At 40.8% G+C, this 25,519-nt stretch overlaps 1 protein-coding gene across 7 annotated transcripts in view; it reads right to left on the bottom strand.

Annotated features, from left to right (window-relative positions):
• The window catches only part of BBS9 (Bardet-Biedl syndrome 9), a 417,433-nt gene that overhangs the window by 369,381 nt on the left and 22,533 nt on the right, over window positions 1-25,519 (bottom strand). The window lies entirely within an intron of this gene.

The following is a 25,519-nucleotide window of genomic DNA, read 5'->3' as shown; positions in this document are numbered from 1 at the left end:
CATTTTGTCAAGTTCTGTATAAACTCAAAGGAAGATAGAGACCCCTGTCCTGATAGACAAAGCATAGGGGAAAGGGAAACAATACATGAACAAAATGATTGGGGTGATGGTTGACACATGTCATGTTAGTTCTACTTTATTTTATTTAACTATACATTATAGATCTGGGGTGGCCAAACTTACTGACCCTCTGAGACCCCCCCTCCTCGAGGGCAGAATTCTCTAGCCCCACCACCCTGCCACTGGGCTGAAGCTCCAATCTCCCCACCCCAGTCTGGAAGGCAAAGAAGTGGGCAGGGGAAAGGGCCATCGGAGGCTCTGCGAGCTGTACTTGAACAGTCAGAGAGCCACTCAAGAGCCACAGTTTGGCCAACCCTTTACAGAGGCAGAGGAAGGCACAAGGGGATGAGTTAACATGAGTAAGGGGCTAGGTAATAAAGAAAGGAAACTGGATAGGAAAAAGAAAAAAGTGCCAATGAGAGCAATGCTGGCAGCAAGAGAGATAATGAAAAAGGAGGGAGGAGCAAACCGTCAACCAGCAGAGAGAAGAAAATGTCCCTAATGGAAATAGAAAAAAGCCAAATCCAATTACTTCACTGGGGTCCAAACTGTGGAAGTCACTCCGCAAATGAAGAAGTAGTGGTTCCCACCTGGCTCCACCGCAAGGAGCCTCTTACCACCATGGGAAGCTATTTGGGGCTTGGTGCCCTGTTAAGTGGGAGGATCCACATCCCTTTTCAGATAATGACTTGAAGAGGTTACTCTATGTTCTGCTGCTGTTCCAGTTCCTCACACCCCACCCCACCCCAAACCCTTGCCAGGGAGTGGGAGAAGGAAGTTGCTGACAACTCCCAGGACCATTCCCACCTATTCTTTCCGTAAGGTAATTTATCCCTCAATTAAATCGAAGTGACTTGAAGGACATCTGTACTTTACATTTCATGGATTTTGCCAGTTTGACTCACAAACCTATTACTTAAACAGATTGTTCTATAGGATTATTTTAAATTAACAATAAAGAGAACTAAACCTTCCAAAAGTTATGAAAACATTATCTGCAAGAACTAAAAGTAGAACTGTTTCCTTTCTTGAGTAAATAATACATTAAAAGAAAACAAAAGATAGCAAAAAACTGAGTTTTCTGACTTGATTAAGTTAATATACTGATTTAATAGAGGGAACACAATTATAAAAATAGAAACAAAAATAGAATAAAGAGCAGATAATTTTCTTTTTCAGCCCCCAAAAACATACATCCATATTATAAATTCTGTTTAAGAAACAAAATCATTTTGAATTTACAAAAGTACTAGAAGACAAATATGAATCTACTGACATCTTTAAACTCTTCAACTTGGAAACAGCCATACTATTTTTGTTCATTTTAAAAATCACTAAGAAAAGAAAAGAAAAGAAAAGAAAAAGAAAAAGAAAAAGAAAAAGAAAAAGAAAAAGAAAAAGAAAAAGAAAAGAAAAGAAAAGGGACCCTAAAATCAAATTTTCAAATCTACATAGCATTCCAGATTTTTTTAAACGGTCTAAAAATAGAAATCATCATGAAAATAATGTTAATAGTGATGACCTTTTTCCATAGCTTTTATCCCACCCTTTATTTTATATTTTTAAAGGAGGATTAAAAATATTAAGTCCTTAGTGAGGAGTTAAAAATACTTGTCAATGTTTAAATCAATAATTTAACTAAAATAGCAGCAAGATCCTACTGATCACATGCCAATTTCTATTATAGGGATATAAATTCAGAGTAATACCTTTGAAGTCAACTGAGATCAGAATCTGGTTGTGGATTTTGAATTACATACAAGGTAACATTAATTCAAACATGTACATAATTTTTAGTACTCATTCATACAAAGAAATCCACAAGAAAAGAGGCCAGTCAAACACTCACTGAAATCAATGAAAATATTAAAGCCAATGGAAGTAGATACTGGATCAGGTGTCTATTCTGCAAACATGTACATAAATAGTGTCATTTATTTCAACAAGACTACTACTCACATGCAAAATTACATCTGTGTCTGTGGGGTTACAGCTTGTGCATGCAGGATTAAGACACAATATTGATTTAAAAAGAGAATTTTACTTCCTCCTAGATGTCCTCCCCTCAGACTTTATCCCTCTAAAAATTCCTCCAATATAGGGCCCCAGATATAAGCAAAAAAATTCATGTCTTTTTCCCACTTAGACAAGTATTCTTACATAAGAGGCTCAATATATGGCACCACTGAAGGTAAAATGCATATGGAAAAAAATGATCTACTTGCATTCTGATTCTTCAGAGAAATTATTAGAGGAATATCAAAAGTTATTTAAAAAGAAGCAGAGCATGCCAAGTAGTTAATGGATTAATAGTTCATCTAAATTACTAATACAGTATTACTTGATCTTTGACCTCTTGACTAAAACAGAGAATCAGTATTCGAGATGTGGATCACTAGCGTAAAAACTCTGATTTTTGAGGGCAAGAAGTAAGGGGGGGAGCAGCAAGGGGAGTGGAAGATAAACTATATTGGATCTCTTTTTCCCCCCCTTTTGTGATGTCCCATTCTATACTATTCTCAAAATGGTCCCCTCATCCTTCCCACCAAGGAGGTCTGTACATAATTTACTCCATTCCCATTAACAATGCTGCATACATTTGATGGGAAGGACATTCAAGAATTAATTACTGTGCTGTTCTTTTCCAAGAGGTTGAGCTCAGTGCTTCTCAACATCCTAGGAAACAAGGGAACCAAATTTCAGTCCTTCATAGGAGAGTACATTGGTGCTACTGAATAGATAGGCACAACTTTTTTTTAATTACATGTAATTTTGGGGGAGGGGGGGGGGGGAAGGAGAGAGAGAGGTCATGATAGGATTTCAACCAAATCTGAACTAGTGCAATGTCCTATTTACGCTAAATGCAGATTTCTAAATAAAAACATTATATTTTATTCAAGCAGAAGTTCTTTCTTTTCTTAAAACAATAAACTTAAGATCAATCATATTTAACACAAAGTATTTTTGAGGGGATGACTTAACTGACTGCTGATGCAAAACATATTTGTCTTATACCAACTGTTTTAATAAAGCAGAAATAGCACTCTGGTTTAACAAAATCATAAATCAACATATAAAGAAGAATTTCCTTCAACCTTAGAAAAATCCCATTTCCCTTATTAAACATAAAACAGAGCAAAATAGTCCATTAATCAAGAGGTCGATGGTAGCTTTTAAAGGAAGCTTAGCTAAGCTAACAATGAAAACCAATCTTATCATGTTAAATCATGCTAGGATCTGTACAGATAACCTATATTTTGTACAAAAACATCTATAACATGGAAATCATTAGAGCAGTGTTCAAAATCTCTCAGACTAATATTCTGCCAGCTACTGAAGGAAGCCAAATTAATACCTTTTATGTTTTCTTTACAACTGCAAGCAATAAAGACAAAATATATCATACCACATAAGCCATTAGCTGCTAGGTTCATTGACAACTTCAAGTTGATGATTTGGTCCCATCAGATTTAACCTATAATATATTGACATTTGTTTCATATTCCCAAACAGTGGTAAACATTAATCTTCTGCTGTTGCTTTAGTAGATAAGAGTCATACACCTTTTTAGGAAATGTGAATTCATTAATTCTGTTAACAGTTTGAAGTCAATGAACAAATGCTTCCTATTACTAAATTCAATAATTTTACCAGAATTATGGGTTTAACATGGAAAATCCTGAAAGCATTTTCTAAAAGGTACAATTGTTTGAGAGTTATGACTTTCCTTAGATTTTCTTACACTGAAACACATGTTTTTTATATTATAAAGCAGGGTCTATGGCTTCTGTTCAAATCTAGATTTTATTGTTTATAAAATTAGAAACATATTTTATATTATACACACATTATATATGCATATGCACATATACATATGTCCCATATGTGCACAGCCAACAAGTTTCTTTTGAAATTGTGTATGAAGTGACTTCATTAAAAAACCTTTCCATTATTTAACCTCTTAAATACTATTTATATGGCTCAAAGGATCAAACGTTGCATTTTATAATTTATTCCTAATAATTTGTCACTTGCATTTTGAGGTATGTGGTATTCAAAGGTTAAATCAACTAAACTGATCACTGATCATAGTTGAGATAAGCATTTGGTTCCTTGCCTAAAGGCTGAGAAGCTCTGAAGCAGTAGCCAAAATCAGAGCAGATGATTTCATCAACATATGATTCAAAAATTAGTCAATGGAAATTATAAATTAATAAATTAACTTATGAAATGTCTGAACAAAAAAATCATAACCAAGATACATGAATTCAATTAAAACCTCTTTAATATTAAGGGTCTCACTTAATTTTCAATTTAACAGGGGTTTTTTTATTTTAACACTGACATTCTTCTTAACTAATGCTGCTCCAAAGGAAAAAAAAACCAAACAAACAAAAAAAAGAGAAAATGGCACAACAATGTATGCTGAAGACAGGAAGCCAGACTTAACGTTCAATGTTCTAACCTTTGTCAGTTTAATAAAATAAATCAATCATCATTGTAAATAAAGTACTTTGCACTAATGTAGCACCTTCCATCCATGGACTTAATTAATTAAAGTTTGTAGTACATACTGAAGATTTACAACATCCCTATTATAAAAGAAAGTAACAGTATGCCTATATCCCAGTCCTGTTCTGCCTAGTTTTGCAGAGGGACAAACTGCAGTGATCCATCTATGGAGACAAATAGGGCATTCTGGAATGGTCTGAAACAAATGGCTACCCAGTGGACCATGATACTGATGTACTGATAGGCTATTAAGCCATTTCCTGTCCACTGCTAAGAATGAATTGGTCCTAGTTGCTCCCTTACACATACACCATCTCTTATAGATCACCAATGACCTGCAACAAATGAAAAAGGAGATGAGAAGATGAAAGTGTTAATGATGGAAGCCAAGAAGTCAGGCTTGTCTTCTGCCATAGTCTCAGAATTTGGACAAGTCTCTCGAGAAGAGATCTAAAACCACTAGGGAAAATCTGTTAAAACATGAGAACTGGATCCATTCCCCTCTTGGTTAGTGAAAACTTAGACTGTAAGCTCTTTGGAGCTAAGACTGTCTTCCCGTTATGTGTATGTATAGCGCCTAGCACAACAGAATCATAGAATATTAGGGTTGAAAGGAATCTCAGGAGGTCATCTAGTCCAACCCCCTGCTCAAAGCAGGATCAACCCCAACTAAATCATCCCAGCCAGGGCTTTCTCAAACCTCTAAAGACGGAAACTCCACCATGTCCCTAGGTAACCCATTCCAGTGCTTCACCACCCTCATAGTGAAAAAGTTTTTCCTACTATCCAACCTTGACCTCCCCCACTGCAACTTGAGACCATTACTCCTAGTTCTCTTATCTGCCACCAATGAGAACAGCCTAGCTCCATCCTCCCTGGAACCCCCTTTCAGGTATTTAAAGGCTGCTATCAAATCCCCTCTCATTCTTCTCTTCTGAAGACTAAACAAGCCTACTTCCCTCAGCCTCTCCTCATAAGTCATGTGCTCCAGCCCCCTATTCATTTATGTTGCCCTCCGCTGGACTCTTTCTGATTTGTCTACATCCTTTCTGTAGTGGGGGGCCCAAAAATTGGACACAGTACTATAAATGAGGCCTCACCAGTGCCAAATAGAGGGGAATAATCACTTCCCTTGATCTGCTGGCAATGCTCCTACTAATGCAGCCCAATATGCCATTAGCTTTCTTGGCAATAAGGGCATACTGTTGACTCATATCCAACTTCTTGTCCATTGTAACTTCCAGGTCCCTTTCTGCAGAACTGCTGCCTAGCCAGTCGGTTCCCGTCTGTAGCAGTGCATGGGATTCTTCCATTCTAAATGCAGGACCATGCACTTGTCCTCATTGAACCTCATAAGCTTTCTTTTGGCCCAATCCTCTAATTTGTCTAGGTCACTCTGTATCCTATCCCTACCCTCCAGCGTGTCTACCACTCCCCCAGCTTAGTATCATCTGCAAACTTCCTGAGGGTGCAATCCACCCCATCCTCTAGATCATTAATGAAGATGTTGAACAAAACCAGACCCAAAACCAACGCCTAGGGCACTCCACTTGTGACCAGCTGCCAACTAGACATTGAGCCATTGATCACTACCCATTGAGCCCGATGATCTAGCCAGCTTTCTATCCATCTTATAGTCCATTCATCCAACCCATAGTACTTTAACTTGCTGATAAGAACATTGTGGGAGACCGTATCCCTGATTGGGGCCACTAGTTTTTACTATAGTGCAAATAATTAATAATAATAAAAACAAGTCATATGTGCTGGTCCACTTTTAATAGAGAGAATCAATGCCTCATTCCAAAAGCCAGTGCTCAAAAAGTCTTCACTTGAAGCTCACAATTGCACCAGCCATTGCCCGGTCTCTAGTATCTCTTGTATGGATAACAATTAGAAAAGTGAGCTAACTCCAGCAACACCTCATTATTTACAACCTCTTCCAATCCCACTTCAGACCTTTCTATGGTTCGGAAACTCTGTTAGTCCGGCTGATATACAGTCTTCTCAGGAATCAGACCCTGAACATCCATGCCAACACTGATCTACCACCAGACTTTGTTGTGGCTGATTATAAGGTGATACTCCCTTGCTAGTGAGACCTAGCTGGGAGCAGGAAGGGGAGACAGAATCATATTAAGAAGACTTCCTCTATCTTTTCTCTCTGAAATATCCCTAACAGCTATAATGGAATTCTGCTTCTCCAAACTGTGTAGTCCCAAAGGATTATGTCATGTTAGTCTCTCTTATTCAGTGTACATTGGAAGTCATAAAGGAAGACAGGTTGCCATTCCAACAGTGTGCCGATGACATCCAGCTTCTATACCTCATCAACTACTGATAATGCCATCTCCCTGCTGACCCAATGTTTAAAAAAAACCCAAAAAATCTGTTAAAAAGTACTTGGCTTGGAAACAGTTCAGGTAAAACTGAGATGATGTTAATTGGCCCAGGGAAGAACTTTGAGGAACTCACACGAATTGTGATAACACCTTCAAGAAAAGGTATCTGTACACTGATTGTCAAAGAGGTACATACCGCCAAGTCCAACCGGAATAAAATCTACTCAAGAACAACTAGAGAGCAGCAGTGTTTTTTTCATATTTTGCTGGTTGTAAACTAAGCCCTACTGTTATTCAAACATTTGTCAACTCAAGACTGGATTCCTGCAATGTGTGCTCTCCCTAACAGACCCAAAAAACTACTTAGAAATTAAAAGTAACTCCGCATTCACTACTCCACCAGCCATATGAAGAGAACAGACAAAAGCACAGTGGACAACTCCTCAACATTCTAGCTTGGCTACCAGTCAAATTCCACATCCATTTTACATCCTTGGTCCTTATTTATAATAAAGCCCCAAAGGAACTCGTATCAATGTTAGCTGAGAAACTCCTGCCAGGGAGTTTCCTAGGAATTTTACCATCACCAAGGACAGGATTTGCCCTTCCATGGAAGATGTTTGGGGTTGAAACTCCACTGGAGACCAGGTGCTTCTATACCAGCTCCAGTGCTTTCAGCCATTGATCTCTAGCCACAAAGGACTTCCCCACCAACTGCACCCTACAGGAGAGAAAGGAATAGTGTAAACTTTTAAGCAGAGCCCATATGTGCTGCAATTAGGGCCTCAGTTCTGTTAATGTAAGTGAGATTGTTGAGGGGATGGTGCGTGTAATGCTAAGATCACGCTAAGATCCCCAGCATCACAGAGGTGGCCATTTCCATGAGAAAATTAGGATAGAAGATAACACACGTATAGAGGATCCCTTTCACACATAAATCTCAGAGACAAGTCAACCCTTGATTTTTATTATGACCATGACTTTTAACAACTGCCTGTATGATCATCAACTGCAATACGCACATTTATTTTTTCTCCTTTCTTTTTGAACTGTTCTCAGCAGACATCCTACAGGCATCAAAGAACAGATAATAATTCTTTATTTTAGAATTAAATAAAGAGGGGACAATCAGCTTGGCTGAAATACAATTAATTCCAAAGGTTTGTGGGTAAGTGTTTCAAATTAAAAAAAAAAAAAAGCTATTTACATAGACTTGTAATCAGAAAAAAACCCAAAGTACACTAAGTTGCAGAACAGACTGCATGCTTACTCAGTCTCTCTCCCAAACCTCTAGAAGCCAGGTAGCAAAATATCACAGATAGGAACCACTCACTATGCCCTCTTGTACTATCTCCCCGTAGAAATTTTTCAAACCCTTATTTAATATTACTCCCCCGTCCTACCAGCTTATTACAAAAAAAATTTTCAGGAAACACTATAGGACAATCCTGATATCTTTATTGGGGGCTCTATGCTCCCCTCTAGTTTATTGCTGGTCAGGGAAGTAGAAACTCCATGAGTTTCACTCACTGAATGGTCTCTCTATTCTTCCATCTGTGGGGAGAGAAAGAAGAATTTGCATCCCCTACCTCCCACAAATGAGGCATAGGTTTCAGCCTATGTCTACACTGCAGAGTGAAGTTGACTTAAAGTCGACTTTCACCTGCCAATTTTTAGAAGTCGCTGGATTGTGTCCACACCACGCTCCTTGCGCCAGGCTCGGCAGTCAAAGTAGTGCACTGTGAGTTGTTATCCCACAGTGCAACTAGCCACGGTGGCTGTTGGGACGAGATTCATCGTCCCATGATGCAATGGTCCTTCCCCCATCCTTCTTCCCCCAACAAACAGGAAACCGATTTTCACGCCGTTTGTTTATGCCACACGCTCACCATTGCTGCGGAGACATGGAGCCAGCTCAACTCTGCACTATTATTGTGAGCATCACAAATACATCACAGCTTATCATTGAGTATTTTCAAAGAAGAGCAAGAACCCAAAGCACAGGCAACTGCAATGCCACCGAGGTTGCCCTGCTACAAGCCATCGAGCGGAACAATTCCCGATTGCTGCAGGCCGTAACACATCATCTGCAGTCCGTGGAGCGCCGGTTCTGGTCCCAGGAAACAAGCACAGACTGGTGGGACTGCATCGTTATGCAGCTGTGGGATGATGACCAGTGGCTGTAAAACTTTCGTATGCGAAAGGCCACTTTCCTTGAACTTTGCTCGGAGCTGACCCCGTCCCTGAAATGCATGAATACTCACTTGAGACAAACTCTGACAGTGGAGAAGAGAGTTGCCATCGCTCTGTGGAAGCTGGCAACCCCCGACTGTTACTGCTCAGTTGGGAATCAGTTCGGAGTCAGCAAAGCTACAGTGGGAGCTGCCGTGATTCAAGTGTGCAGGGCCATCAATAGACTTCTGCTACGAAGGCTAGTAACTTTGGGAAACATGCAGGAATGGGTTTGTTGCGATGGGGTTCCCGAACTGCGGGGGGGGCCATTGATGGCATGCACATCCCTATCTTAGCGCCTGCCCACCTATCAACCAAGTACATAAACCGCAAGGGCTACTTTTCCGTGGTCCTTCAGGCTCTTGTGGATCACAGTGGTCATTTTACTGATATCTATGTGGGGTGGTCTGGAAAGGTGCATGATGCACCTATTTCAGAATTCGGGGTTGTTCTTTAACATGCAGGCGGGCACTTTTTTCCCAGACCAAAAAATTCAAATTGGGGGTGTGGAAATGCCCATAGTGATCCTGGGGGATCCTGCTTACCCCTTGCTCCCTTGGCTAATGAAGCCGTACACCAGGTACCTTGACAGCGATAAGGAGCGTTTTAATAAGAGGTTAAGCACTTGCAGAATGGTTGTTGAATATGCATTTGGGCGTTTAAAGGCCAGATGGAGAAGTCTCCTCACTAGGTTGGACATGAGTGAAAAGAACATCCTCTCAGTGATATCTGCATGCTGTGTTCTTCATAATGTGTGTGAAGCAAAGGGGGAAAGGTTCCTGCAGGGTTGGCTGTGGAAGCAGAAAGACTTGCCACCAATTATGAGCAGCTAGATGCCAGCAATATGCTGACAGCTAACCGCGGAGTGCTTTGCATTAGGGAAGCACTGAAAACCAGGTTCTGCAATGAGATGCAGTACTGATTTCTTCTCCTGTATGTTATGTGCCTTTGCTTAACATACCCCTACCATAGATATCAGTACCCTCCAAATCCCTCCCAAACAAGATATGATTTAATCAAGAAACGTGTTGAAATGATGCAAACTTTTATTTATGAACATTCAATTCGGTGGGGGCGGGAAGCTAGTGTTCATTCACAGTCTCAAGGGGTAGTGTGGTTGCTTGCAGGCCAGCTATCAGCGAGGCTACCGCTGTTTCTGCTCACCTCCACCAGGAGCCTGGCCATTCCCCTCCAAGACCGCTTGGGGCTGGGGGAGGGCAGCAAAGCCATAGGTGGAGGATCATTATGGAGGGGCTGCAGCGGGACTCCGTCCGGCCACCGCTCCTCCTGAAGTTCCAGAAGCCGCAGGAACATGTCTGCCTGGACGTGCATGATTCGCAGCATCTCCTGCGTGGTACTGCGATCATGCTCCTGCATCGCTCTTCGACTCTTCCTGTCCATGTCCATGTTCTGGGACAAGGTCAGCCACCACGCTCAGTGCTCTGTCTCTGCAGCTGCGGAGGTGTTCATGAGCTCGCCAAACATGTCATCTCTTGATTTTTTTTTCCCTTTTTCTAATCTGCGATAGTCTATCCGCAGCATTTCTAGAGGGCTGAGCCAACGTCAAGGTGTCTACAGAACAAAAAGAAATGCACAATGTTGCCATTGTTAGCAGACCAAGGAAAATGAAACAACTGCAACAATGTATAAAATACTCCCCTTACTGTGCACAAGGCTAAGCCAGTCCCTCACTCCATTCCGCACATCCCAGAAGAGTCGGCTCGCTGTGCCATTACAGAGATGGTAAGCCAGGGGCACTATAGCACTACTCTGCTATAGAGAGGATTAATGATCTCTAAAAAGCTTATTTCAAATGCCCTGTATGAGAGGGGTGCCTGGGTGCCATGGTTTAATTAAGATGACCGTTTTGTCATGAGGTGGCCACAGGGGATCTGAGGACAGCGCAGGGGGGTTAATAGTCTCGTCAGAAACCAAAGCAAAATAATTAAAGTGACTTTAGTAAGACAACACAATGGGGAATAGAGAGGTACAGGGTATCTGCTGTATAAGTTGGGTATTTTAAACCTGCATTGTCTTCCCTAGGTGACTATGAGCGATATTAGTCTCCTGAGGGTAACGCACAAGCAAACGGAAGATTTGCTGCACGCAACGGGTTAAGCCTGGCCCTTATGCCGCTATGCTGTTTTCCGCTATGATTCCGGCTCCCTTGATTGCAGCATGGCGCGGCAAAGTATCCTACCGGGAGGAAGGAACAAGGCTGCCCTCCCCCGGAACCTTGTGCAAAGGATAACAGATTACCTACATGAAAGTTTCCTTGAAATATCAACTGATGATTCTCAGAGCATATCTCTGCACATAAATAATCTGTTCCGGGGGTAGCCCCCCAGTAAAGTCTGCAAAACCCCTGAAATGCCCTCCCTCCCCCACTTTTAAAAAGAACATAACTGCTAAGAAATTAAAAAAAAAACAAAAAAAAAAACAACTCACCAGATGTGCCTTCCCCGGGATCATTAGTGTTGTCCTGTGCGCTGCTGGACTGTTCTGGGGTCAGGAATAGGTCCTGACTGTCTGAGAGAAGGGACACCCCACTCTCCTGCACCCTGCTTTCCTCATCCTCATCCTCGTCCACGGAGTCCTCATCATTGGCCCTGGAGGAGGATGCAGCAAAGGTATCGATGCTGCGTGGCGGCACCATGGTGGGGTCCCTGCCGAGAATTGCCTGCTGCTCCTCGTAGAAGCGGCATGTTTTGGGCGAGGAGCCAGAATAGCTGTTAGCTTCCCTGGCTTTTTGATATGCCTGCTGTAGCTCCTTGATTTTCACGCGGCACTGCTGCGCATCCCTGTTGTGCCCCTTCTCCAACATGCCCAGGGATATCTTCCCGTAAATGTCAAAATTTCTTTTGCTGGCTCGGAGCTGAGCCATAACAGACTCCTCGCCCTAATGACCGATGAGATCTAAGACCTCTGGTCGACTCCATGCTGGAGCGCGTTTGGGCCTTGCAGTAGACATAAGGAGTTCAGCTACAAGCTCCCTTCACACTGGCCGGACAGGAAATGAAAATTGAAATTTTCCCGGGGCATGAGGGGAGGGGCCATTTCCAGTGAGTGTGACCATGCAACAGCAGAGCGGTCACAATGGGGCATTGTGGGATACCTCCCGGAGGCCATGAACGTCGAATTACATTACGCTATGTCTACACTGATGCAAAATCGAACCAATAAAATCGAATTAGGCACTACGCCACTTGCGGAGGTGGTTTTATTACGTCAATTTTTGCCGCGCTTTAAGTCAACGGAACTGCCATTCCAATGTAGATGCAGGCTTTAGTAGATCAACGTAAGTGACATTACATTAACCTCCACTGCCAGTGTAGACCAGGCCTTAAATTCAAAACTTCAATTTCACTGGAATCAAATCTGCCCTCAGTTACCCCCACAAAGCTTCACTGAAATAAGTGGAGCTGCACAAGTGTAACATAGGACAGAATTTGGCCCATTTCTTAAAGAAACTGTTACACAGGTAAGCGTTTGAGCTACTATCTTAAGCTTTAGACACACATCAAGACATTCCAATGAGGTTATGGTAACTGCAAAAGTAAACCTGGTTTCAAGTAATCAGAATCCAGAGAGATGTGTGTTTACCATATTAATAGTTTTGTTGTCTTTTCTTATATTTGAATGGTAAAACTAGATTTTTTTTAAAAAGCAGACATTTGTATTAAAAACCACACAAAAGACATGCAGGAGGGTGAGGGACATTGGTATAAAATTTTTTTTTTGGCTACGTAAATTTTTTTTAAAGTTTATTAGATCACAATACAAATTAAATAAATTTGTTGACATATTGCAACTCTATTGTTTAAAATGCTATAATAGTTGCCCTGAAGATCATAGAAATAAGAGATAGAAAAAACATATTAAATCATATAGTCCACTCCCATACTCAGGTAGAAGGATTCTCTACAGTACACTTTCTAATGTTTTGCCCATCATATTCTCCTACCATTTCAAAGAAAGACATTTCTATTTCTACCTATTCTCTCATAGTTGTGAAAGAGCCCCCATTATACCACAACCAAGAAATACTTCCACAAACTGCCAAAGAGATTTTTGGCTCTATCCTTTAACTAACTCACAAATACCTTAAGTTTTGGTTTTAATTGTTTCTGTGACATCACTTTAAAAACACAAACAGACACTACAGACAGTAGTAATACCGTAAAGAGGTTGATTCAGTTACTTTAATAGATTAAAAATAGAGGTCAGCATAGCTGTTCATACACATTAAAATCAGAAGTAACAATACGTTTTGTTCTCACACAAATGATGTGGTATAAAATGTATGTTTACCATAATCTATTACATCATAAAAATAATAAATCACTAAGAGTGGAAATAAGATTTATAGAACGCTCTTGTAATAGATAAATAGATACATATAATGATGATTGGAGGATATCCTTACTGTAAACAAATGAACCCCAACACACAAATATCATTGTTGAAACATGTCCTGATAGTACAATAATATAACATGTTGTAAGCCAAATAATATTTATGACAAGGTGCTGGGAACCTTCAGTGATTTTCAATGCGTGTAGAATAGCTGATAAACCATATTTGTTAAAGAAGCAGTAAAAGATATTTAATACATATAGGGCTTGATCCAGCAACGAGTCAATGGCAAAACTCCTATTGATATCAGTGGTGCAGCACCAAGCCCTAAAGCAACAACTAAACTTCTTGTTTGTCTTCCTTGCATTGTCTCTATTATTCACTTCAAGTTTATTGTAAATTTGCATTTTAACTAGTCTGTTTTATGGCTTAAACTCCAATTATGAAAACTGCTACAAGTCAAACAAAATGAAAAGTTCATATAAAATTAGATATTCTTCATATTCCTATTTTTTATAGTTCATTTTGTTTCCTTTGGCCATTTGTTTTTAATGTGTAACCAGTGAATGGGTTTTTTATGTTTCACTTAAAAAAAATGCAGTCTTCCAAAAGCTCAGCCAGAAATGTCCATTTCAAAAAGCTTACTGCAGCCAGTTGGCTTTGCCAGTGACATATTTATAAAGTGAAAATGTAACCCATAGTGTTCTCTGCAGATCAGATGGAATCACTTAGTGTACTCTACATAGTTTCAGCAGCCTGTGCCTCAAGTGGAATGTCCCTCAGCCAGCAAGTGTTACTTTAAGTATTAGTCCAGCTACTGTTGTTTTGTAGTTTGTTATTCTAGCATTATATGAATATATTTGCGTCATACTTTTTTAAAAAAAACCCAAATTTATTTTTAATGAAAAGCCAAAATAAGAGGCAGGTGGTGGCTCTTTGAAACAAGCCTGTAATTAAAGCTATTTTGGAGTTGTTCTTGCATGTGAATGATTTCCAGTGCTCTCAGCCTTCCCCCGGCACCAAAACATTTTCATAAAAATAAATACGTTATGTAATCACAAGGACTGAGCACCATGTGACATTCAGTAATAAAACCTGCAGCATCAAATGGAATAAATTATAAATCAGAATAAACTTCATACATTTATAGCTTTCTGGCAAGGAACAGCACAGATGACTCTACAACCTTTTAAAGAATGGTAATCAAAAGGGTCAGTCTAAAGCTCAATACAAAAACGACGAAAGAATGGTATATTTAAAGTAAAAGAAAAAAGAAATGTAATTTTCACATAGCAATAGTTCATTTTGTTCACAGCTAATACTAAAACTAAGGGCTTAAAGAGTGCTTTCCTTAAGCGTCACAAGCTTTTAATTTTCACAGGAAAAGGTAAACCCACAGTCCATCAACCAATACAAAAGTAACTAGGGACTTACTTTCCCCACACACAGATTGGAAGAGAAGACAGTCACCTGCCCTGGCCTGGAAAAATAGGTTTTTGTTTTCTTTTAACACTGAGTTTCTGCCCTCCCACATTTCTCTCTGAATGGAAAGCCCTAAGATGCTTCCTGTACAGAGGTGCTCAACTCACAGCTGGGTTAAGTTCCTGACGCAAAATGAGTGTGGGTCAACTGTGAGCAAAGCACTTCAGGAACTGCTCCTGACTAATGGAAAAACTATTTGAATGTATGTTGGGGCAGTTCTTAAAACAACCTATGCCTAGTAAAAAACAAGTCTTAGGTTACTTCCCGAGCCCAAAGCAGGAAACACATGTCAATGAGCATTCAGAAAGAATACTAAACAAACTAGCTTGGTGGTCTAGTGGCAGCATAATGCACTGCCATAAAGGGGATCAGAGTTCAGGACTTCAGCTGAGTTTCTTCATTCTAGGCAGACAGGAGCTGAGAGCATTAACCAAGGCAGTGCTCAGAGGATATGGGAAGACGGAACGAAAAATGCCTTACATCACTCACCAGCAATCCCCCCAGATGATGCAAGAAGCAGTGTACATAGGCTCCTGCAGGAGCTAGGTTGAGTCTATTTCTGCTGGGAGCACGGGTTACTACAACACGAGCCCCTGAAGCAGGATGGGAATGAAAATAAGAGGAGCTGACGAGGATTTAAGAAAAAAATTCAGCAAAAAATAGATACTAAAGCAATTAATCTACTGAACTAACATTTTAAATTATTTTCTAGTCCGTGTCTGATACTATGGAGTTGGAACTTGAACCAGTACAAGGTCTCTGAATCTTCACAAATCCCACCAGGAAACAGCTACTGGTTCTGCAACAGGCCAGTCTATTCATTAGTAAATTTCCTCTGTCAATGAATACCCAAGTAGTTCAATAGAGGAATGGCCTAAAGGAGAGGAGTTCCTTTGTACCCCACAACTATCAATTTTTAGGATCAAATGTCTTCCACCCAGTTCCTTGCAGATTTCTATGAACCTTTAAAAGGGATTTAAATGGACAGGGATTTCATCCACATGATCAACTAAATCGATGAATTCACACCTCCTCTCCTCAGTCATCCTTCTTGAAGGAAGTAGTTTTTGAGCCACATGTTCCATTTTCTCCTTCCCCAGCTGACCTCTGAAACAGAACAGTAAGCCAATATTAACCTAGTAACTTTGGGCAGAGGCCTTTTAAAAACTAATACGGACCGAAGGTGGAGAGGGGCAGATAGGAAAAGGCTACCACTCAGGTTCAATGAGTTCCAAGTACCTGACATGCAATACAGGCAATCAGAGTCAATCTCCAGCTTTGAGGAAAGGGGGTCTGCTGGAAGAATCCTTACATTTGTCATTCTACAGCTATGAGAGAGGTGAAACATCTTCTCATCTAAATAGGTTTTAGTTACTATTTATTTGTTTATGGAAGCCCTCACAATAGGATAAGCATTTTTCAGACACTCAAGTAGGGACAATCCCTGCCTGGAAAAGCACACAGTCTCAGAAGAGACATTCAGATTGGCAGAGGTTGTAAGATGAAGAACATCAAATACAGATTTTTTTTTTTATACAAATCAAACCAGATTCACTATAGACAGCATAACAGAAGGGGGTCTATAAAAGGGACTTAAACATGATGAAGGAAGAGAATTTATGTATATCTGTGTTCTCCTCACCATTGTCTCGGAGAGCCTGAGGCTACAGCCTCCCTTACTGTATGTAGGTGGCTCACAAAGCTGTTGCACAAGTCATTTTTCTAGATAAGGTCCTCCCTCTTTATGAGGTGGGATACAATTACTATTTTCTGAGCACAGATGGCTTTATAAATATAAATCTAGTTTGGGGCACTTATGATATAAATGAATGAGGAAGTGTTGTGTGAGATTTGGGGGTTTTGTTGCATATTTGACAGGGCCATCAAGGGAACTTGTGCACACGGATTACAAAAGGAATTTTAAACTACATCCTCATTCATGTTAAGTTGCCTTTATCTGTATTATTATTAATGCATTATTATTGTATTATCTGTCTGTATATAACATATTTTCTTCCATGTGCCATCAGCTTCACAAAAAATATGAAATCAGTAGACACACCTATTATGAGAACTTCAACAAAAAGCACCAATAAACTTTGAATGAAGGTTCTCCAAGAATTTTACCATACAAATTAAATTTTATCCAGCTCTCACTGAAGTCAATGATAGTCTTTCTATGGAGTTCAATAAAAGCTGAATCAGGCCCTAATTTTACATTACATATAAAGTGGCTCAAAAAATAATCAGTGAACTCTGAAGTCAACATCTGGATGTGCAATTCAGAGGACAAAGAGTTCTAAACCAAGAGACTGGTGCAGAGTAAACTCAGTTGCAGTTCATACCCTCTTCCCATCAGGAGAGCTGCTCAGCTCCAAGACAGGACTCTTTATCATCTCCTGTCCCTCTTCCCCAGTAAGAAGCCAATCTCCACTTTCTCAGCAGGTGGAAAGTCTGATGAACCCAACGTACATCCTGTGCCATTTTATAGTTTTGCTGAGGAAAAACTTAAAAAGGAATATTTCACATAGTTGTTTTTGTGACCCATAAAACCCTCAACAACAACTGGAAAAGAGGATAACAAGAATATCCTGATATGTACATTCTGGTTCACCAAAGATTCATGTGAGGTCTTAAATAAAATGCTGGTCATTATTCAGTATTGTTGTGAAATGTATGTACAGATACTATGTAAGGAACCATGTATGTTTACTGAAAATATGTTTGAAGTCTGTACGAGAGCAGAATTGACTTGGTTTTTTTGTCAAATAATAAGGTTTATTCACCTGTCTCTCTGGTATGCAAATTAAGTATTGTAAGTTAACACAATAATGGAGAGTCATTTACATACCAAGTCAACAGGGAGGATGTGAAATCTACAGGGAGACAGCACACTGAAGAATAAGCTACAGGGGGTTTATACTGACTTAGGAACAGACAATGAACTTTGGGAGATGTAACAAGAAGGCAAAAAGACATCCTTTATCCTGCACCTAGGAAATAAATGGGCAATATGTTTACATTCATAAAAACAGGATCTCAATCAACCTTGGTTTAAATGCTACAGAGGATATCTGGAGTGAAATAAACATGTTTAGGCTGGAGGTTAGACTGTTAAGTTTAGTCCCCAGAAGCATGTTATCATTTTGTTTTATATGTAACTTGTTTCCATTATCTTTACTCATTACCACTCACATCTTTGATAATAAACTTATGGTTGTTTTCACTAGAAATATATCTCAGTGCTGTGATATTTAAAAAGATCCAGATCCTGAGATGAATCATACAAACTAGTGTGTACACTGTCCCCTTTCAGTGGAGAAAAGGTTGAACACTACAGGGGAAGCTTCAAAGGGGCTCAGGGACTCGGTATACCTATTGTTAACCTGCAAGGCAAAGTAAGGGCTGATACAGAACAGAGGAGATTGTCTGATACCTAACAGGCTGATGGGGACAAGGATCGGATACCCACTTAAGAACAAGCAAGTCGTCTTCTTGCTGGAGCCAAGGGAGTAGTGGCATACCGAAGAGGGCTGAGGGGGCCAGGCCCCCAGGCACCAGCCTGCGAGGGGGCGCTGGCCTGGCCCTTCATGACTTGCACGGGATGGGGGGGCGCTGGCTTCTCCAGAGCCCCCTGCCCTCTGCGTGTGGTAAAGGACCAGCCCGGCGCCCCCCTCTCCAGGCCGGGGGATGAGGCCGCCCTGTCCGAGACAGTGCCGGGCCGCGGGCTGGAGCGGCAGATAAGTGCAGGATGCCAGGCCAGCCCTTCATGATGGGCAAGGGGCACAGGAAGCTGAGAGGCAGCTGCTCCCACTCCTGCGGCTCCCTCCCCACATGTCGTGAAGACGACCCCCATCCAAGCCGGCACCGGGCTGCAGGGCTGGAGCAGGTGAGGCAGGCATCGCATGATGGGTAAGTGGGGGGGGGGGAGGGGGGGCACAGTGGAGCCAAGCCTGCATTTGCACCCCCATAGGCCTCACACACACACACACACACACACACACACACACCCGGTACAGATCCGTGGCTGCTGGGAGGCAGCGCCGGGACCCCTCTTGCCCTGAGTGGGAAGGGGGGGCCTGGGTCCCCGGGTGCCAGAGACCCACGGTACGCCATTGCAAGAGAGTAACAAGGTGACTCACAGTCCAGAGAGAAACATCATAGTTTTGAATACAGATTAATTGACAAACTCTTCTAAAGGAGTACTGTCCCCTGTACCTATAGTGATAACAAAGAACTCTTTAAAAGGCAATTGGTAATGCATTGTCTCACGGTTGTAACGAAAGGTGGCTGGGGGGGGATGGGCAGACGCAAATGTTTGGTTGTTTTGTTTTGGGTTTTTTTTAATTCAAGTGACTTAAGTTGAATTTGAATATAACTTTAAAGGAGTTTTGAATATCCAAACCAAGACACCTGTGAATAGAAACAAATCATACAATGTGATTAGACAGAGATAAAACTGAGGGAATAGGTAATCAATGCAGACATTTTCACAGGATAGCAATAACCTATAGAACGATGTAATAGCTGGTTGGTGGCTAAACAATAAAGGAGTTGGTGAACTATGTCTCATCACAAACACCACCATCACTATTTGTTATCTTTTTGGTAGTCTGACTGGTCATGATTGAATAGGCATGAACAATTTGTTACTTTGTCTCTCCAAAATGGGGTAGCAGCACACTGCAAATAACCATATGATCTTATTGTAGCCCAGCCTTGCAAAGTTCTATTTGCCCACACATGTATGGCCAATAATTATTTTTGACAGATGAGTAAGATGTCATACATTTTTTCTTTATCAATCAAGTTAAAGGGCAGATTAATATATTTTATGTCTGAATAGCTAAATTTTTATGGTCGTTTTGCAAAGCTGCTATAACCCTTATTGTACCTTAGCCCACTCCCTAGTTTTCTGTAGTTTTCATTCACTAAATTATGCCTACAATCACACTATACGCTCTCTGGGACAGGGACCATGTCATGTCATCTTTCTTTGCAAATGCGTGGCATATTTTTGGGCACTATAAAAATAAGTAATTATCACTTGCAATGTAGTAGCTCTTTGCCTACAGACAAACAGAAAACTTCAACATCCAGTCCTTTCAATCTGGCACATTTTCAGAAATACTAAATGTATAATTTAGAAAAAAAGGCATTAGTAGCATAATAAAGAAAAAACAAAGAACATATCCTTAAAAATAAAAATTTGAAGTGACTGACCTACAAATATTCTTTTTAGGACTCCAACAATCAACAGTGAGTAAATATTTTAAAAGATTCATGATACCTAAGCCACATGACTTCCAGGACCGGGAATGGCAAAGCTCATATACTTGTAACCTATTTAATATTTACTCCCAAAAAATTACTAAAAGCCAGTCAGCAGCAACACTAAATGAAGTCATCTACACTTCAAATTCTGTTGTACTGATCATCCAACATCAGGGTTTTTCACCAACTCTTTTGAGGTTCTATATCAAACTCTAACACAGCTACAATCAGCAAGGCAAACAATCATAACGAGATTTTCATAACAGTATATCCATCACACGTTTGCTTCATGCACCGTATTATTCAAATAAATGGATCACCCATCTGAAGCCAAGTTTTCTTCTAAAACATTTCCTTTTACAGCAACATAGATGTATTTCAGCTTCTTAAAATCTTAAGTCAGCACTTAGCTCCATACGCAGACAGAGAAATAAAGCTGTTTAAAAGCATAACCTTCTTTTCAAGGCTTAGCTGCCTAACATTTCCGCATGCTAAACTTATTAAGTCACCTAGTAACGCTACCTAAACATTGTTTAATCTCTAGTTTATCTCATCATTACTTAATCTAAAAGCCATGTAAACAATTATCTATTTAAAAATCTACAGTCAAGGATAGCATTTTAATTTAAGCAGTTAAACACCTTCATGTTCTGGTTTTCTTTTCATTAATAATGGAAGTTAAATACACAAATACTCCACATATATTAGTGTTGGAACGGAATACGGGTGTGTCGTCAGCACTGGGTCAAGCATTTTTCTTTCAAAGATGAATTTATTCTTATCATCTGATATTATTTATATTATTGTAGCCCCAAGTCCCCATTGTACTAGGTATTTTATTAACACAGAACAAAAAGACAATCCCTGCCCCAAAGAGCTTACAATCTAAGTATAAGAGATAACAGATAGATACAGTCAGAACAACAAGAGAGTAGAAGATATAATGAGACAACATAGGTCAACATAGTATGCTGTGGTTTCACCACACCAGCATCCTAACCATTGTCTGTAGGCATCACAGCAAAGAAGAGTTTTGAGAACATTTCTGAAGGAGGATAACAAGATAGTTTTGCAGATGGTTATGGGAAGCTCCTCTCAAATGTGAAGCACAGCATGGGACAGAGCACAAAAGGTGTTTGTTTGATAATTTAACAAGTGGGCCACGGAGGCTGGCATCATGGACGTATGGGAGGTAGGAGTCGACCTTTGGATACTGAATGAGAGATGATGGGTAGGTTGAGGATTGGTTGCATGGAACTTGAAAGTGAATACAAGTACATGTTTGACACGATAGAGAAGAGCGAGCCAGTGGAGGGATGCAAAGAGAGAGTGATGTGGTCAAAGCAATGGGCTAGGAAAATTATCTTTGCAGCACATTCTTAATGGATAGGAGTGAAGTAAGACTGCATTTCTCAAGGCCAGAGAAAAGGATGTTGCAGTAGAAGACACGCAAGATGATGAGAGCCTGGACGAGATTTTTAGCTGTGTGAATGGATAGGGAAGGCTGTATTTTAGAGATGTGATTCAGAAAGAATCTGCAAGGTTTAGACAAAGCCTGTATGTGAGCAACTTGCACACAAAGTCTACGGGAAGAATGAGCAGATGCCCAGGAAATCAACATTTTCAGCTTGTGGGCGTTAGCAAGCTTTAGCAAGTGTCAGGAGTCAGTATATCAGTATCGGCTGCTCTATCTCCATCCATGGAAAAACTGCATGAGGCCCAAACAAGAAGAAATACAGAACTCTAAGTGCATGCTAAGACCACTTATTGACCCTCACCCTCCAATAAAACTTCAAAACAAACACTAATCAGTAATAGAATTCCGTGTTCAGCTGTTAAAAAACACACAGAAGCCAGAAAACAAGCATCTACTGAAATGACCAGAAGAAATCACTCCATTAGCTCATTCAAATGATGTACTTTTTTGATAGGTCAGCTGGCCGAAACACTTCTTGAAACCACAAAATAACCCTAGACTGGAGTACAACTATCAGAAAGTATCCCTGCTTAGAAAAAAGATGCCTCAGTACTGTGAGAGAAGCACCTCCATGAATCAGGGTTTGAGTCATTAAAAAAAAAAATCTAGTACCTTTGACATTTTTTAAAAAGACCACAGAGCCCAATGATAGTCACTGATGGGTTCTAAAAGAATCAATAGACGAAGTACTGCTATTTTTACAAACCTATTTTTGATGGTCCTTTGAGGATGGATAAGATCTCAGAGATTTAGAAAAGAGAAAAAGTCCCCATTTTCTATGTGGAAAAAGGGGGCAACCCAAGGAATTTCAGCAAAGCAGGTAACTCTGATGCCTGTTAAATTACAAACACACATAATGAAGAAATGAATTTGTAAAAAATAAGGTAATATAAAAAAGGTATGAAGGAATCAAAAACTAATCACACTAAAGTAACTATTTCTTTGACAGGCTAACAATATTGGACAAAGGATATAGTGTACAACGTCTCTAAACTTCAGTAAGACATTTGCTATGATCTTGCACAATTGTCTCACAGGAAACTAGAGAATGAGGAAGGTTGACTAGGCTATCGTACCCCAGAGAAGAAACTGGAGATTAGAGTAGGATGATGAATTAAATATGAGTTAATAATATAATACTGTCACCAAAAAGACAGATGTTCTATTGGGTCATATTAATAGACATATCCTCCTAAAAACAAATGAGGTAATTGTTCTTCTTGGCACTTGTTAAACCTTGACTGGGGTACTCCAACAGCCATAACCCTGTAGGAAAACTGCATACTAATAATGTACAACAATTGTTCACATTTGGGCACAATATTTTTAAAGACAAATTAGAGAGAGCAGTATACAGTTACATATGAAATTTATAAAAGATTTGGAAAATAAAGATCAATGAGGAAAAGATAAAATAATTTGACTTTCAGTCTAAAGATAAGAGAAATAAATGGGGCCCAAATAAAACAAAAGTCTATGATAAAGACAACAGGGATAGTTTATTTTCATTAGTCACTGGGACACATTGGGATTAAACATTAGCAGAAAATACCCTATTAGAACAATCAGACAACAAAAGATGCTGCCACTAGAGATTATGGAAGCACCATTCCAAGGGTATGTCTACACTGCGGAGTGAAGTCTATTAATTTAAAACAGACTTTCACCCACCAAATTTTAGAAGTCGCAGGAGCGTGATCACACCACGCTCACTGTGTCAAGGGATTGCATCCCCATTAGCCGCGCTTGGGTCAGCAATCAAAGCAATGCACCGTGGGTAGCTATCCCACAGTGCAACTAGCCACAGAGGCTTTTGGGAAGGTTGTCGTCCTCCCATGATGTAATGTCCTTCCTCCCCCTCCCTTCTTGTCCCAAACAGACTAACACTTTTTTGCACCATTTTTGTAAACCCTTCAGTCTCTGCCATGCGCACGCCATTGCTGAACAGGCATAGAGCCCGCTCAGCTCTGCACTACCATTGTGAGCATCACAAACACTTCACATCTTATCCTGCAGTATTTTCAAGGGAAAGACAGGGGCCTCAGTGCTGAAAACGTGATGTTACTCAAGCCACCCTGCTACAAACCATAAAATGAATCAATTTCCATTTGCTGCTGGCTGTCACGCACCATCTGTCAGTGGAACACGACTTCTGGTCCCGGGAAACAAGCAGTGACTGGTAGGATCACATCATTATGAAGGTGTGGGATGATCAGCAGTGGCTGCAGAACTTTATATGCGAAAGGCCACTTTCTTTGAACTCTGTGCAGAGCTGTCCCCAAGCCCTGAAACGCATGAACACTCACTTGAGATCGGCTCTGACAGTGGAGAAGCGGGTGGCCATCGCTCTGTGGAAGGTAGCAACACCAGACTGCTACTAGTCAGTTGGGAATCAATTTGGAGTCGGTAAATCCACTGTGGGAGCTGCTGTAATTCAAGTTTGCCAGGCCATTAACAGACTTCAGCTAAGAAAAGTAGTGACTTTGGGAAATGTGCAGGACATAGTGGATGGGTTTTCCACAATGGGGTTCCCAAACTGTGGTGGGGCAACAGATGACACACATATCCCTATCTTAGCACTGGACCATCTAGCCACAGAGTACATTAATTGAAAGGAATACTTCCACAAGGGCCTGCAACACCATTGAGATCACAAGGGACGCTTCACTGACATCAATGTGGGATGGTCTGGAAAAGTGCATGACCCACACATCTTTAGGAACTCAGGTCTATTCCAAAAGATGCAAGCAGGGACTTTCTTCCCTGACCAAAATTAAATATTGGCAATGTTGAAATGCCAATAGTGATCCTTGGAGACCCTGAGTATCCATTGCTCCCCTAGCTGATGAAACTGTACACCGGGCACCTGGACAGCGAGAAGGAGAGCTTCAATAATAGGCTCAGCAAGTGCAGAATGGTCGTGGAATGTGCATTTGGACGTTTAAAGACTCGCTGGCGCAGTTTACTCACTAGGCTAGACCTCAGTGGAAAAAACATCCCAGCAGTTATCTCTGCATGCTGTGTGCTCCATAATGTCTGTGAGCCAAAGGGGGAAAATTTCCCATTGGGTTGGGTCATGGAGACAGATTATCTAGCTGCTCAAAATTGGCAGCCAGCCTGCAGTGCAATGCTGGGAGTCAACCACGGAGCGCTGCGCCACAAGGAAGCCTTGAATAAATCGGTTTTGTAGTGAGACCTAATGTTTCTGAAAAATCTGTGTTCTGTTTTCCCTTCGCATCCCCCATCCACTCCCTAGCACTACAGGGCTGTGCTACTCCCCCTCTCCTGCCAGCTCTAATCCCCGAGGTCTCAATAAAGACAGAGTAATGATCTGTAAAGCAGTAAATTTTTATTGTTGGTCGTTTACAGTGAAGGGAAAGAAGTTATTTCAACACTTTGCATGCATTGTAATTGGGCTCTGAGGGGGGACAGAGCAAAGTTTCAATGTGTAAACAGCAAAAACAGAGTCCCATTTCTTAGACAGACCGGAACCTCTTTCTGCTGCCCTCACCCAGTGGGGAGTGGAGCACTTATTGCACCCTGCTCAATCTCCTTCTAGATCGCTTGGGGGTGGGAGCTTGGAAAGAGTGCAAGAGTTGAGAGTTTTGCAGAGGCTGCATAGGGAGGCTATCCTGCCACTGCTCTTCTTGAAGCTCAACCAAATACCTCAACATGCCCAACTGATCCCTCATTATGCGCAGCATCTCATCCTGCGTTGCATGTTCACGTTCGTGGGTTGCCTTCCTGCTCTCCACGTCCATGTTAATTTTCTCCCATAATGAAA

The sequence above is a fragment of the Emydura macquarii genome, unplaced genomic scaffold (assembly GCF_026122565.2).
Source record: "Emydura macquarii macquarii isolate MOO-44397 ecotype Brisbane River unplaced genomic scaffold, CSIRO-AGI_Emac_v2 contig_2432, whole genome shotgun sequence".
Classification (NCBI taxonomy): domain Eukaryota; kingdom Metazoa; phylum Chordata; order Testudines; family Chelidae; genus Emydura; species Emydura macquarii.
This window is presented reverse-complemented; position numbering and strand designations above follow the sequence as displayed.